We start from the raw sequence: 15531 nt of genomic DNA on the forward strand, positions 1-15531 counted from the left end.
CTAAATCTCCAGAACACTCTGCTCCAGGGTCTGTGAGGTTCTAGAAATCAGGTTTTCAGAGAAAGAAAAAAGAAGGAGGAAAGGAGGGAAGGAGGGAGGCAGGGAGGGAGGGAGGGAGAGAGAGAGGAGAAAGAAAGAAAGAAAGAAAGAAAGAAAGAAAGAAAGAAAGAAAGGAAGGAAGGAAGGAAGGAAGAAGAAAATAGAGTCCTTTCTGGTCATGTAATGGCTACAATCCTTTGCACTGGGCCAAAATGCAGTTCTGGCACCCCTCTGGCTTCCTCGAAATGGTCCTCTATTTCCCCTACTTATCCACTGGTTTCCCAGGTTACTCCTTTGGAAGAAAGTCTGTGTTTCCAGAAACCTAGCTAAGTCATATTAGACCAAATATTTCTCAACATTTCCTCTCACTATGTTCAGGTTTTGGTGTTTTTGTCTTGCTTTGTTTTTTCGCTTGTTTGGTTGGTTGTTTTTTGTTTGTTTGTTGGTTGGTTTTACCTCTATTTAATCTTCCCTTGTCCCAATGCACACTTCCTAATCTTCGGCAAAGTTGGTCTTCGTTCATATATCCTTCTATTATTTGTGCTCAACACTAATTATTGACTGTTTACAAAAAATGAATTCCAGAAATGCAAATTTGCTCTGTTAGTCTATAGAAGCGTATATGCATTTATGTATCTTCTACAACACAGTGATATTAATTTATTACATGCATAACTAGAGGGCCTATGCAGAATTTTTCTACAGAAACTTCCCATTATTCACATTAATGTGGGAGGCAGAGGCAGATTTAGAAATAATGAAATTTACAAGCAGTCAAGTACAGTTTCTCAACAACTTTTTAAAAACCATCATGCTATTGTTTTGTCTCTGCTTTCTCTTTCTCTAATAGTATGTATCTTCCTAAAGGTAAAATTATATATATATATATATATATATATATATATATATATATATATATATATATATATCTGCCAAAGATATAGAATATGCAAAAAAAATTAAGGTGAAGTTAGTAAAGTATTTAATTTGATATAGCAAAAAGTTTTGCAGGATCTGACAGCCCAGAGAAGGGCTAGAGGAGTAGGCATGGGGCCAGAGCCAGGTTGAGACCAGGCCCTGTGTGAACCCTCAACCCCAACCTGCTCACCCTGGAGATGCTGTGAGCAAGAACCCTGACTATGTCACGCTACACAAGATCCAGGCAGCCAGGAATATCTCCAAGACAAATGCCACATCACAGAATCATACCTATCTCACTGCTGACAATCTTGCCCTCAACCTCTATGATGAAAGTTTTACCCAGGGCAGGCACAGCCTCATCAAGGGTATAAAACTGAGCCTGGTGGCCAGGAACTCCACTCCTAGAGAAGAAGTTTTGTGAAGAGCCAGCTTGGGACCCAGCACACCCCCATTTCACCCCCATTATGATGTGATGGTCCCTTCTACATCTATCCCCCCAAACCTTCTTGGATGCACAAAGTCTGACCAATTTTCAGGGGAATGATTTTGCTCTTCACTGTGTGGCCCAGAGGTGTTGGGACAGTGTGACTTCTGAGTGATTTCCCTCCATGTTTGTTCCCCCCTCCAGGCTGGTTTTTTATTACTTAAAAAAAAAAGTCTTCCAACTTCATGTGACTCAAAATGTCGGAGATGTGCCTTAAAAAACAATGAAATGAACAGGTCAAAGAAGCAAAAACGGAAGTGGGTGAAAGTTACCTTAAGCCATGAGAAAAAATTTTTTGAGATTTCACTTCTATTTGATTCACATCTTCAAGACTTTGAGCCAACTGGGCGACAAATGAGCGTGTCTTGACATGCACAGCGAATCAAAAATCTCTTACGATATCATATCCTGAAGAAACACAGTTACCCAAGTCCATAAGTGTCTGTGTTCTCTGAATTCAAAACTCTCATAGTAATAAAAAAGTTACTATGTACTTGGCCATAACAAACTTTCCCTTTGAAGAAAATCTATGATTTAATTTCAAGGCTTCACCTTTTCTTTGAGTGGCACAGGGAAAGGAGATAAATGCCCTGATGAAGGAAAAGTCCAGGAACGTCTGTACATTTACTCACTCGTTAAGTCATGAACTTGCAATACATCTAATGCACTGTCACTCACTTGTCACCTCCGAGGTTCCTTTCTGGTCTTACATTCAGCTTCAACGGATGGGCTAATGGCCGTCTCAGTGCATTGGACCAGTAGCACGGTTGTGGCCTCATCAGTGTTCACCTGTATTGACACCCAACACCGTAATTCACTCCATGAGTTACCATCTGTACTGGCTTTATGTCCCCCTTCCAGAGCCCCACAAACCAAACACGGAGAGTCTCTTGCCGGCCAACAAGTACCCTTGTGATAATAACTCAGTAACTTAAGGTATTTTTTTTTCTCTTGGGGGCTCAAGATATAAATACATAAAACCAAACCTATAAAACTGAAGTCAAGTCATATATAGCAGCTCTGCAGCTACAGCAAGCTTTCCAAACTCAGTTCTTCTCCCTCTTTTTTCTAGTGTGTATGACCCTTCTTGGGAGTGCTTGGGTGGCTCAGTTGGTTAAGCATCCGACTTCAGTTCAGGTTATGATCTCAGGACCCATGGGTTTGGGCCTCGCATCAGACTCTGTGCTGACAGCTCAGATCCTGGAGCCTACTTTGGATTCTGTGTCTCCCTCTCTCTCTGCCCCTCCCCTGTTCATTCTCTGTCTCTCTCTGTCTCAAAAATAAATAAAAATTAATATATATTTTTTTATTAAAAAAAGACACCTTCTCCATCTCACACAAAGCCCTTCTCCACACTTGTCCCCAATCACTTCTGATACACAAGAACCCTTTCATGCAAACCACACCAAATTGATGATGCTCACTTGATGACCCTGTGGTCCATGCTGCTTGCTTTCTCTGCTGGTGAAGCACTCTCTTCTCTCTCCTTTTTTTTTTTTTTTTTTTTCTCCCTTGGTAAATTCCTACTCATCTTGAGATCCAGCTCAAAACTCAGCTCAAAAATTTGTGGCTTGGTGAAACTCTCCATCCAACTCCTAGGCAGAAAAAAATAAGTTGCTTTCTTAGATGCTCTCCCACAGATTTGTATATTCACTCCTAATTATAGTACTGAGTACACTGTTTTATGAGTCTGGTGTTATGTATCAGTCTTTCTTAAATCTTCACCTTTAGTGGATTTGAATGGGTGTTTTGTCATTTTTGGGGCTGTCAGCAAACAACACTTTTCCTGTTTGGGGTAGAGTTGTCAGAATTAGCAAAAACAACTACAGGGCACTCAATTAAATTTGAGCATACTTATACTAAAACATTAACTAGTATTTATCTAAAATTCAACTTCACTTATCCTGAATTTTATAATTACATGCCCAAACTAGGGAAAACCCAAGATTGGTGGGTGGACAGGGTCACATTTCCATTAGAAATGATGCAGGGGAGCAGATGATCTCTCTGCAAAGTTCAGGTCTGGGTGCACGACCTACACTCTGCCATTCCCTGCCCAGTCTCTGACTCTGGAGCAAAGTATAGAAGCAGACTTGTATACTTGTACACACACTGGCAGAAGCCAACTTCCAGAGTCCCAGTGCCAATGGGGTCTAAGGAAGAGCTAGCAACGTCTCTCCCGGACCATTCTGGCTATGGCCATAATTGTTAAGCTCCCATGATCACCATTTTTGAGAGCCCAACTCATGTTCTTCTCATCAGTTCCAATTTCCAAACACTCTAATTTTTCTTTATATTATTTTTTGCCATTCAACATATTATCTTTCTGTTTATTTGGTGTCTTTCTTCCCTAGTAGATATATAAGCTTCTTGAAAACAGGAACTTGGCTCTGTTCTCTGATCTACCCCTAACTTCAGAGCAGGACTTAGCTCACAATAAGTCCTAAGTGTAGATTTGTTGAATAAGGAAAGCAATGAATGAATTCTTCAAAACAACTAGCCTTTCCATTTAAATGCAACCAGAATTGGGGCACCTGGGTGGCTCAGTTGGTCAAGCGTCGGACTTCGGCCCAGGTCATGATCTCACAGTTCATGGGTCCCAGTCCCGCGTCAGGCTCTGTGCTGACAACTCAGATTCTGTGTCTCCGTCTCTTTCTGCCACTCCCTGGCTCATGCTTTCTCTCTCTCTCTTTCTCAAAAATAAATAAAAACATTAACACATTTTTTAAATAAACAAATTTAAACAGGATTTATTTCTTTTGAAACCAAAATACTTATTTATTACACTCAAGTTACTTTAGGAAATAGATGCACAGAAAATTGAATGCAGTATCATGTCCACCACATCAAAAATAAATTATACAAATCTTGGGTAAAACGACAAAATGACTCTGGCAAAGTCTATAAATTTTGGTACCATATACAGCAGGCTCAGTAATTAAGAAATCAGACAAAATAAATGATCTGCCAGTCTGTACCCCTAATAGAAGATGCCAATGTTTCTATGGTGTTCTATATTTCAAAAAGAATTGATGAAAAAGCAAAGCTGTTTTTGTTTTTTTTTTTTTTACAAAAAGAGAAAAACTTCCTAATGAATTAGAAGGGTCCTTTTCCCCAACCAGTTCTTCCATTTGTAATATTAACTTCATTTCATAAAATATAATACAACATTAAGTAAATCCTTATTCACATATTATAGTAAAATGGTCAAAAAGAGCGATTTTTTTACTACTATTTTCCACACAATAGTTTTGCAGAAATGGCCCTGTAGCAATTGTTTTTCTATAACTAAACATCCTTTTGAAATCGGAACTTGGCATAGTTGTTTACAATTTTATCGTAATATTAAATACCCTCCTCATCAAATTATAAAGCGTGTTATTCATCTTGGACAATGACTCCCATGATTTGCTTTTAAATTCAGTTATGTTGTCCCACAGAATAGCTTGGATATACCTCGTTTCTTAATTCCACATTTCAACATTAAGATTAGTCCATGTTCCCCTGAACTGTGCCCTCCCCCCCCCCCCACACATCCCTCTCTAAGAGAAAAGTGACAGAAGAGGAGATTGATGTGTGAAAGGAAACCAAAGAGAAGAGGCACAAAGGGCAAATCAACCTCATTTGAACTTGTGCTTGTAGGACCAAAAGACAAATGTTGGGTATCTACAATGCTAAAGACCATGCGTGTCTTTACTCCCCCAGTCACTCTTCAGTGGAGAACTCCAAAGTTTCCACTGACAACCCAAACTCATTTAAACCTGCCTATATTCAGATGCCATGGGCAACTTCCGCTGGAATCAGGAGTCTAAATTCGCAATCAGCACTCATACTTTCTTTTTAGGACCCATGCTCAGTGCTTTGTTTTTAAATACTCCACTGACTTGGAAACCTCTACAATACTGCTCTGCATTAAAGCTTCTGGGGATTTTCCTTATTTTTCTTGACTTCCCAGCAGACTTCCACATAGTGGACTTTCTCCTCACATACATTCTCTTCCTTTGAATCCTGTGACATCACACCCCACTGGTTTCCTTCGCTTCTGACTCATCATTCCTTCTTGGTCTTCTCTAATTGCTTCTCTTCCATCTAACCCGCCAATATTGGGATTTTTATCTAACTTTTAAATATCAGGTGTTTTTAGGCTCTTTTCTATTTAAATCCTCCACTTGTTAAATGACTAAGTACAAGTTTTGCAGATAAAATGTTTGAGGTAAAGTCGTATCAACTTGTATATAATACAGTGACACCTAATCTGAAGCCTGTAGCTCAGACAGCTCCTCTGAATGTCACACCTTTATGTCCAACCGCACAATTGATATCCTGGGCAGATATTTCACAGGCCCTTGATTTCACTCAAATAAAATCCAACTCATGATATTTCTTCAAAAAGTAGTCCTTGCTGGTTGTATTATACAGTCAATGGCAGTCACTAGAGGTCCAGAGACTAAGTTATGATTCCAACAGACGTGGGATCTAGTCTTATCTCAGACACCTAACTCAGTTCCATAGCAACTAGCTACTTAACCTCTCTAGCTTCAGAAAATATTTTTGTATTATTAACTGGATGAACAAATCAAGAATCAGCACCCAAGTTCATTTTTCCCTTCGTTCTTTCTAATTTCCTGATTACCACTGGTATTTCTCCAGTATGTTTTTTTTTTTTTTTCAGTCATATCTGTTCTTGTGGACAAAACTCTGTTTTATAGAATTACTTGAACATCAGACTCCCTCTTGTCTTATTCAAGTTTGGTTTTAGAAACAATGGCATCAGGTGCCTGGGTGGCTCAGTTGGTTAAGCATTTGACTCTTGATCTCAGGGTCATGAGTTCAAGCCCTGCAGTGTACATGACACCTACTTTAAAAAAGAAAAAAAAGAAAGAAACAATGCCATTTTCTTTGTTAATGGTTTCCATGTTCCATGTCTCCAAACCCTTGAGTTTCTCATCTAACATTTTCCAAAATACTCCTCTACACGAAGGTTTCTCAAACATTTTATCTACAACACATGTCCTAGTTATTTAACAAAAATCCCTATCACTAACTCTGGGTAAACTTTAAGCGTTATGATTTTAAGTTATAAAAATAAAGCCTACGTTGAAATTGGCATTTTCATTCATTTCTGATCAGTCATAAGGAAAATATCACTTCTAATCTTACACCAAGATCTCAACATAATGCCAGAAATAAATAGGGAGATTAGGTATAGATTAAGTAATAGGTACAGGTTGAGTTGATTTATATTTTTAGTCTTATAAGTCAAGCATAACGGCAGTAAACTTCCATAGTTTTAAAAAGTTAAACACTGACCCAAAAATTATGAAGAAACTCCACATCAAACACTATCTTTAATGGGCCTCCAGAATATAAATTGAAAACCAAAGCATATTAAAATGTTTTAATTTGGAAGGTTCTTGCAAATAGACTTTTGTTTGCTACATTGTATTTGGCCCTGGAAAGTAATTTTGTGGCAGCATTTAGATATTGATGTAAAACATAATCATGACACATTATCAATCTTTTTCTCTGATGAGAGAAGAAAATCATCAAGCACTGAGTAAGAATCAAACTCATAGTATGAGCCAAAATGCTCTATAATACAGTCTTATTTTAAATCATGGAATACTTTGATTCAGCAAGACAGTCATGATTTATATGCTTTTACGCACTAAGTTTAGCCTTTTCAAGATTCAAACATATCATCATTTGAATAAACCTTGAAATTATTGGCCATAACATGTTTCAAGAAAAATATTTTTATCATCTTTATTTTAAAAACCGGTGAGCGTATACCTGTTTTTCACCGACAGCTGGAAGACTCCAGTAAAAAAAATCAGTCTCATACAAGCTGTTCAATCAAACACACTGAAAAGAAGAATGAACGCTCACAATAATGTGGTTGTTTTTGTAATTGTAAAGAGAAACTGTTTCCAATCAAACATTTTCTGTGACTAAAGCTGTTGGTTCCTGGCATTCAAAGCAATCTACCCACTAAGGCCATTCCTTCCTGTACAAGTAGCACATGCTCTCCCATGCCTATCTCAGAACACCTTTTCGAGTCTGCAGTACAACTCAATTAACAATTAACATTTTTTGAACAATTTTTTTATTATCATTATAAACAATTTTTTTAATTTCTCTGTTAGCATTATATTTAGTGATGACCAACAGAGACAGTCATTGAGCACTTTTCTTTCTCAAATGGACTGCATCTTTGCAGAGAATGTGTTCATGGCGAGCACATCACTGGTTTTGTCCAACTGAAATTGCTAAGTATTTAGTAAGTGTGTGATGGGAACTGCCTTTGTAAATCATATATCCTTGATATTAGGCAACGCTCTACAATATTACTTGACTCAAAAATTGTAACCTGCAAATTTTCTTTTCTTTCTCAACTTTAATTACACTAGTTTATCATCTTTCTGGCAATAGCACGACGTACTTTTTCTTTTTTTGAGGAATGTAGGATCAAAAAAATCCCACAGTAAATGTTGTGTCTTCCTGACTTAATAACATGATTCAAGAATTTCCTATGTCATGTAAATTTTTTCTATTTCCCAAAGATTTTGGAGTTTCTCCAGCTTTCCAGCTCATTAATTTTTTTCCGCCTTTTCCTTCCCTTTCTTGGCCCCGAAGTTTGTGGTTGCTGTGCTGTGACAACTTGGAGATCCCAGCAGTTCTCTGAATAAACATAATTTTATTCCGATTCCTATTTTAGAAGAATCTAGATTGATTTGATTGACTGATTTGTCAGCACTTTGAAAAGAGCATAATAAACGGAGTTTGTTTGTATGTGACAGAATTCTAGAAATAGATCGTAGATCCTATAAAATTGCACCTCAGTGTATCCATCTGAATATTCAATGTACCTTTTACATGTAGTTTTCTTTTTTGGCCACTCAGGTGAATATGTTACGAGTGATTACTTTTCTGATACAATGCAGATTTGTGTTCTATATCCACACTATTATTTTTGAGAAGATACATTCCCTTTACAATATTTATCATGGTGTTTATTCTATTGTACAACATTTTAATCAATTTTCATCAACTGGGGCTAAAATGCATAGCAACTATAAAAAGAAAACATGAACTTAGCTTATGCAATAAGCAAGCGGTTAGAAAATACTTCAGCCAAAACCATCTATTTTCTAATAACTGAATCGAAGGCAGGATGAACAGATGATATAGTATGTGTAGCACACACAAGATTATAAGAAAATAACTGAATTTCTGAAAATCTAAGAATCTTCTATTTCAAAGCTGTGAAATATGTACAAATAAAAGTATTTCTTTCTTTTTTTTTCCTCTGTAAATATCAAATCACTTGACAGGCCAATGAGCATTACCAGATATTCAAGAATCATACATTCACAAAAAGTTTGTTCCATACTTTAATGTATATGTTACTGAAAAAGTATACCATGGTCAAATATCTTTGGAAAAGTTTAAGCTAAACTAAGTCTACCAGGTTGATTTCCTGAGACTCTCCAAAAGCAAAGATTTAGCATATGACACTGCCTGAGCTTAACTCAGCACAGAGCCTTTTTTCCCTTCTTTTGGAACATGGTTTGGGAACAAATTTCTCCTTTGTTCCTTCCCTCCCAGCTGGAGTTAATGATTAGTGGGTTTAATGAGTCCAAGCAGGTCTCATTTATGGCTGAGATTTATGCCCCCAGAAAACTGCTCAGCTCCTGGATAAGCATGTCAATTTACCTTTTTCTGGAGCCCCAGTTCAAAAGGTATTAACCATTGTTATTTCCCAAGAGTTACAACTGTGGTTATTCTACTTAGCAATGTGCATGTGTTTCTTGCATCATTAGGATTTCACCTGGCCTAGTATTTTGTATCTTCCAGTAAAGGTACAGCTTAATTTTGTAGGCTCACAGGCCTTTCCATAGCTCCTACCCTAGTGAATTTTCTTTCCTTCTCTTTTTCTGTTTTGTCACATTTATCCACTTGCCAATTTCTTCATCCTGACACGGATACTCCTCCATCTTCAGAGAATTGTTTTTCTTCCCATCTCCTTTTTGAACAATTTCTTCCTTCTTGTCTGAACATGTTCAGCACTTAAGCAGCAAATCTTAATTCAAGAGAAAAAGAAGTCATTGTTTTAAAATCAGGATGGATTATCATCTTTATCAGTGTTTTTAGGCTCTTTTCTATTTAAAGAGCCTCTTTTCTATTTTCTATTGTTGTTGTTATAATTAATTACGGTACTTAGAGGATAGTGTGACGTAGTGGAAAGGTGAGAACCTTCTGGGTTCAAATCCTACAAACTACCAGTAAGTGAATTGTATTCAAGCTTCTTATCCTTACTGAGCCTTAATTTTCTCATCTGTGAAAGAGGTATAATAACACCCAAATATAGCTTTGTGATATAGAATATACTGGAAAATAACACATATATTACCCTCACACTTTTCCTTTGGGCAGTGAGTATTTGTGCAACAACCCAGACAAACTGCTGTGATCTCATCCAAGCAAGAAGGTTAAACCAGATGGCACTAAAGACCCTTCAATTGCTAAGGAATGTTCCTTAGGAATGTTCCTTTCACCAACTTCCATAGGAATCCAGCCACATGGCATTGCACATATTTGGGAACTGCAGAAAGGTAAAAACACTGTATGTACCTTGGAGGTCAATGAGACAATTTCCTGGGTACCCCAGCTTGGTGTCTCATGATGAATTACAGCCTTCATGGGCTTCTCTAAAAATTCCTCTTTTGGTCACAGAAACAGTTTACTTTTATTTCTCCTTACTTCTCCTAGGCCACATATGCTTCCCTGATACCCAGGGATTTCCAGAAATCTTATGAATCATTCACACATTCTGGCAAGAGAGTGTGGTCACTAGTTTCTATGAATATTGGTCTAAGATATTGTGGGCACCATTTACTGTATATGATAAGTGGCTCTTCTGTTTCCAACCAAGGGAGTTTTACACCCTTCAACAGACTTCTTTCAATAGTAGGTTTCTACTGTTCTCCCTTCATTATAGTATTAAGAATGAAAGATATATACACAAATCATTGAAATAAAACTTAATTTCATTAGGGTTTTGGATATAAATTTTCTTTTCTTTGGAAACTCTTCCAATGGAATGCATAAATGTAAATCTAAGAGTGCATTTATTGCTATACTCTTCTCTAAAACTGCTGCCCAAAATGATGACTCTTTAGTGTAAAGTAACTGCAATGTTCTCTAATATCCCACATGATAGTGATTGGCTGTTCAATACTGCCTGGAAAATTACATGGAAAATTAAGCCAATCCAACCAGCTAAGACATATTAATGTAACATTATATGTCTGACAAACTTACTCAAGCTAAAAATAATTAGCATTAAATCAATAAATTCTAGCTATTTACATAATTGCCCCACTCTTTTAGAAATCTGCTTCGCCACTCCCTTCTCGCTTTTCTTTCCACTACACATATCACAGTTAATAGTTTTTTAATTAACTCACCAGCAGACAATGTTTCTAAAAAGGGTTGGGAACTACGTCTTATTAAATGATAACTAACATGTCCACATACCTTCCATGTTCATGTGGATTTACACGTGTGCCATCCTGTTAGGGCACTTTGACAGTCATTCCTACCTAATAATCAAAGAAGCTCATGTATAATCAGACTGGACAACTTGCCCAAGATCACCCAGATAATAAAAGGTGGAAGTGAAATAAAAGCCTGGGCCATCTGATTCCAATGTCTATACTTAGACTTGTCCTTCAATGTATTACAGCATAGCCATAAAAATTAACATCTAGAAGTGAAGTGTTTTTCACTTGTTTCTCTTCCTTCAGGTCTCTATTGCCAAAATGCTTTTAAAGATTCTACAAGAAATACAACCCCCAAAGGACTTTAAGAAATATAATCCTCTGTTTTTGAAGAAGCTCTGTTTTTATTTATCATGTCTTTATCTCCATCAATCTCTGATTGACTAAGTATGGTCATTCTTTCACATGGAGAAAGTTACTATGTGTATGATAGTTATTTGCAAAGACCCACCCCCACCCCCATACAGCCCAGAATACCTTCTGCACTATTCTATCTTTATGTGACATAGAATCTTGTGGAATGCAGCCGACCTAAGACATGGGTCACCTGTCTACTATCAGGTAACGTTTCACTGAAAGAAGGCAACAGACATCAGCTAGCGAAATGGGTAAGATCTCCAAACTTTTTTGTGTGTGTTCATGGATGGCAGGCAGGGATGCTAAGTATTATTTGGAGGCTAGAGGAAGGAGAAAAAAATAGTCTTAAAGAATTAAAATGAAATACTCAGTACAAAGGCCCCTACTTCATTATTGGCCTGGAGGTCAGCTGCTCTAAATCGAGTTAATTTTACAGAGCATTAACGCTATTAAGTGACCGTGAGAAATCTTGCGGCTGTTTGCCCTCTAACCTCCAGACCACCAAACTCACTAATTCAATATCCCTAGCTCTCTTATTGACCCCAGTCTTTCTGTGCAAAGTGTGGGACCTAGTACCCAGAGGCATTGGGTACTAGTGAAAATCTTTGTAAGAGGTCAATGTATCTTTGATAAAAGAAAGTAGCCAGGATAATCCATGTTTATACCCTGTGCTTAAAAAAAAAAAAAAAAAAAAAAAAAAAATCCCAGAGCTTTGCACATGCTCTCTAATGGACTAGCATACATTACGATTTCAGCTATGTTTGGATCTTGAAGTATTGCACAAATTCAAGAATTCAAGGTTTTATTCCTCCTCTCCCCCAGCCTTTTTTTTTCCTCTTTTTTTAGCAACTGATATGTGACAAATGATGAAATTTTCAGCATGAAATTTGCTATTGGGGCTTCCATATTTCTTTATGATTTGTTATCAGGCTTTGCCATCCTTCAAGCCATAAATAAAAATGCAACTTTCATCTGCATTTCAAACTAAGGTGAAAGTACAAAAATTAAACATTTTCATTTTTTTCTGAGTATCATTCACTCTCTGTGTGCTCCAAAAACAGCAAGACATACTTCCCACTGCCTTTCTTCCAGAATGATTTCTTGGAAAGGCCATAAGAATAACTTATTATTAGCACATCCACAATTTACAGCTCTACCTACCTATTCAGCATTGAAATAGAGTTCACGTTCAGCTTGAAAAAGCAGGACAAAAGAGTGTTCTAACTGTGTCAGCTACAATCAAACAAGTAAAATAAAATATACCCACCCCCTCTCAACGTATATGGAAAACAACATCTTAATTTCCACTAGAATCTGGTGACTCCAATGATTGAAAAATAAGGATTCAGTAAGAACAAAATCACATAAATATCTATTTAATATGCCACGGCTTATCCAAAGGGAAAATGGACCAAAGGAAAAACACTTTTAAAAATTAATGAAAACCTAAACTGTTTCCACATAAGAAAGCATATCTTCCTGGCCTGAACATGGCTACCATACTGTGTGTATCTATCTGTGTACTGTGTGCTGTGTTTGTGGATGTGGATGGGATCATCTGTGAGATTTTCTTCGTTGGAATTTAATTTTAGAAAAAGCAATCAGATCCTGCTGGGTAGTTAAATGAATCAACCTGTCTAAACTTTTTTTTTTTTTTTTAACAAGAACTCTATCTGCATTCCTGCATCTTGAAACTATTGCAGAAACACACACCAAAAAAAAATTTAAATTATTCCCTGGTAGACTATAAAGGTTGCTGTTAATAATGCTCATCTGAACTTAAGGCTTCAAGCAGTGCACGCCTGTCAGAGAAAGGAAAAAGAAGGGGGAAGCGAGAATTCGATCAGCACGAGGAAGTGCACTTTCAGCTTCAACAGGTACAAACTGCAGATGGGAAAAAGATCGTTAGCAAAATAAATTATGTCGTGCCCTCCTGTAATTTTTCACAATCTGTGTGGCAAAGATTTGACTGCTGACACTGTCAACATACTCCCCGCATCTGTAGTCATTCACTGTGACCTGGTGGGTAGAGCAGCCTTTCCAAATAACCAAACACCAGATCCTGCATAATGCAAAACGCCTTCTGCTATCCCCAGTGTACAATGGAATTAGAAAAACGGAATTGGTCCAACTGCTGCATTTATTTAACAAGGTAGTTATACAGAGAGCAAGCGTTTAGGAAGTCTTTCTTATTTTCAAAGTTCTGGCTCAGTTTACACCAAAACAAACTCTCCACAGCTCCTCTGGGAAAACATTCCACAAATGATATTCCTCCCTGAACCCCCCCAAGCACACTGCACACACACACACAAACACACCCACATGCATCCCTACCCCTCCTTTTCTCCACAAATGAAACAGTCTAAGCAGCTTGGTGTTTTCCTTCTTATTCAAAGTAACAACAAGACGAGCAAGGCCATTTTCTGGGGGAAAATAGAGCCAAGGTACAAGCATTTGGGAACAGCCTGCAACCCTAAAGAGGCATAGTCTATAAAAAAAAATATGTGTTTTGAACCCTGCCTATCTATGAGTAAATCATTCTGAGTAATATTGCCCTTTGGAGCTCGAGACAGAACCACAAATATCACGCTTAGAAGACAGAATCTCTAGACTCAAACTGAAAAATGGTGTTTGAGTATGTCTATTGCCAGAAAGATGTGCAGGCCCAGCACAGTCCCCAGGGAATGAAGCAAAACAACAACAACAACAAAATCAAATACAAGGATCTGAAGTGAAGGTCATTCATTAACTCTCATGATGATCGGGAGAAGCCCTTTGAGTAACAGGTTGTCGCTAAAGCGCAGTTGGAGGACGCTTTCCGAAGCATTCAGGTGCCCCCTCTTGTTGGTAAATGATGAAGCAAATCAGGGTTACAGTTAAGTTTCTGCAAGATTAAATATGAAGAGAATGGCAAACCCACAAGAAGAAGCCTAGTCTCCAGTTGTGAGACCAGTATCCAGTTGCAAATGTCCCGTCCTTCATGGCGCTCAAATTCAGAACCACAAGAGAGCTGAGCGGGTTAGATTCACTTTGACCTTCCTAAGGACGGTGTGACCAAAAATTGGAAAATTCACAATGGAACTAGCACTGTGCTTTGTACAAAATAATGATTCAAATAAATATGGTAAGGATGATGATTCTGGCCAAATATATACCGCCTTAAAGAAGGAGAGATTAGAAACCGTTTGAACGGTGGGGCATTTCTAACCAAAAACAAGACTGACAGAATACTGACCATGAAATAGATTCTTTCTCTCAGCCACTCAAACCTACCTTCAAATGTGAGACAATGAAATGGGAACACTACTCACCCGGGTGTCCAGCACAAAGTAACGCTGTGAACAGAATGACTCTGAGAGTAGCTGAAGTCAGAGGGTTCTCTGTTTGCCATTACCTCAGCTGATTTGAACAAAAGTGCGTTGTCTTAAAGCGTCCAGTCTCCGGGGAGTGACTGGATTGTACCTTACTTTCTTATTCATTTAACCAGTCACATATGAGAACCCTAGAAAAACAGTGACGTCCCCTCTGCTACACTACATCAAGCAGCCACATGTTGTCCCAATGTAGACAGACTGTCACATCCACTGCAAGAGCTGTCATAGGATGGAAAAGTTATCTGAGTATCTGACAGCAAGACAGCACTTTTGGGAAGAAGAGCACAGGGTCAAAGCCCCTGCCTAGAGTTCAAACATGTTACTGTTAGAATAACAATTCTGACTGAACTGTCAGTATTCTGAATATATTGTCCTTACCTCCAGTTTTTTCAGTAAGTGGCAAGTCATTTCTGGAGCTGACACAGAGACCCAGTTTTCTAAGAAGTTTCTTCTTCCATCAACAATCTTTTCTTTTTCAGAAAAGAGTTACAGATAACGGAAATATCTGCATCGACAATATTCTTTTTTTTAATTTTTAAATGTTTATTTAATTTTGAGAGAGAGAGAGAGAGAGAACACGAGCAAGGGAGGGGGATAGAGAGAGGGAGACAGAAAATCCAAACAGAATCTGCACTGTCAGCACAGAGCCTGACACGAGGCTTGAACCCACAAACCTTAAGATCATGACCTGAGACGAAGTTGGACGCTTACCTGACTGAGCCACCCAGGTGTCCTTGGATCAACAGTATTCTTAATAATAAGTTTATAAGGCAGGAGAAAAAAATCCCACCTG

The 15531-nt window shown here is 37.9% G+C and overlaps 2 long non-coding RNA genes across 2 annotated transcripts in view; both read right to left on the reverse strand.

Annotated features, from left to right (window-relative positions):
- Nucleotides 1-1761: 1761 nt before the first annotated feature.
- On the reverse strand, nt 1762-4020 carry LOC122200146. The gene is made up of 4 exons (XR_006193733.1): nt 3979-4020; nt 2869-3039; nt 2123-2233; nt 1762-1852 (listed from the first exon to the last, which is right to left on the reverse strand). It is a non-coding gene; the product is annotated as an uncharacterized LOC122200146 (long non-coding RNA).
- Nucleotides 4021-4095: 75 nt separating this feature from the next.
- LOC122200153 overlaps nt 4096-15531 on the reverse strand; it is a 76098-nt gene continuing 64662 nt past the window's right edge. Inside the window, exons 3-5 of the long non-coding RNA XR_006193734.1 lie at nt 9353-9527; nt 7238-7309; nt 4096-4133 (exon numbers count right to left, since the gene is read on the reverse strand). This is a non-coding gene — a long non-coding RNA (uncharacterized LOC122200153). The remainder of the gene's footprint in view (nt 4134-7237; nt 7310-9352; nt 9528-15531) is intronic.

This window comes from Panthera leo, chromosome A1, assembly GCF_018350215.1.
Source record: "Panthera leo isolate Ple1 chromosome A1, P.leo_Ple1_pat1.1, whole genome shotgun sequence".
Taxonomy (NCBI): Eukaryota; Metazoa; Chordata; class Mammalia; order Carnivora; family Felidae; genus Panthera; species Panthera leo.